Below are 1096 nucleotides of genomic sequence, written 5' to 3'. Positions count from 1 at the left end.
TAATAAAATATTTCATTTTAATTCCTTCTCTAACACCCTTGAGGTAAGTCAGAATTTTTGACATTATTTTCTTATCTCTGAACTTCTTTTAACATGTCTTGCAAGCTAAGTTACTGTTGACACACTCCTTCAATTGTGTCTAAGAAACTCCTTATTATCTTCCCCTTTTGAAGAATTATTTTGGTGGATATGAAAGAATAAGTGGTGGTTCTTTTCTTTTAACTCGAAGTTTTCCACTCCACACCTATGCTTACAGTTTTTTTTTTGTTTTATTTTTTGTTTTGTTTTTGGCTTAGTAAATTTTATTTTTACAAATGTACAGTTGGTTGTGCCTGTTTATGCATCTTCACCAGCAGCTGGGGCATCTCCACCCTTGGTATTTCTGGTGTAAATTACTTGCGCTCTGTGCTTTGAAACTAGTTTGATAAGTCCTTTACTAAGCAGCTCCTGAAGTGCTGCCCTGGCCAGAGAACCACGGATCTCCAGCCTCTCAGAAACCACAGCTGGGTTATGAGCTTATAGTTGGGAACTTCCTTGCAGAGTTTGTCGTATGTAGCTTTGTCAAACAAGACCAGGTTATTGAGCTTGTCTCGAACTTTGCCTTTGGATCATTTCTTCTTTTTGGCCTTGCCCTCAGATTTGTTCACTGGGTCTTTGTCCTTCTTGGCCGACTTTCCGGCGTCTTTCTTCTTCTTTTCGTCCTTGGGCGGCATCGCGAAGCCGGGAGAACAGCTGCGGCCACCACAGCCTCACTAAGATGTCGGACCTGCTTGCAGTTTTTCTGGAGAGAAGTCAGAATTCTCATCCTTGCTCCTCTGTAAAGTGTTCCCATGCCTCTTGCCCTTCCACAGTATGCTTCAAGGTATTTTCTCACTCTCTTAATTTTTGCAATTGGAATATTTCTTTGGGTGTTTATCCTGTTTAGTGTTCTCTGGGCTTACTTTTTTCTATAGTTTGATATACATCATTAAATTTGAGAAATACTCAAATATTGCCTCAAACATTTTTTTTTCTCTCCTCTTGAGTAGTTACAAGAGCTATAGGGACCAGCAGTTAGCATAATGGCTATGTCGCTGGACTCCCATGTAGTCAACTG

The 1096-nt window shown here is 40.1% G+C and overlaps 1 pseudogene; it reads right to left on the bottom strand.

Annotated features, from left to right (window-relative positions):
- Positions 1-311: 311 nt before the first annotated feature.
- Positions 312-760, bottom strand: LOC106734591 (40S ribosomal protein S25-like; annotated as a pseudogene).
- Between the last annotated feature and the right edge of the window lie 336 nt (positions 761-1096).

The sequence above is a fragment of the Tupaia chinensis genome, unplaced genomic scaffold (assembly GCF_000334495.1).
Source record: "Tupaia chinensis unplaced genomic scaffold, TupChi_1.0 Scaffold000153_1, whole genome shotgun sequence".
NCBI classification, from domain to species: domain Eukaryota; kingdom Metazoa; phylum Chordata; class Mammalia; order Scandentia; family Tupaiidae; genus Tupaia; species Tupaia belangeri.
The sequence above is the reverse complement of the archived record's forward strand: the minus strand, read 5'-3'. Positions and strand labels throughout refer to the sequence as shown.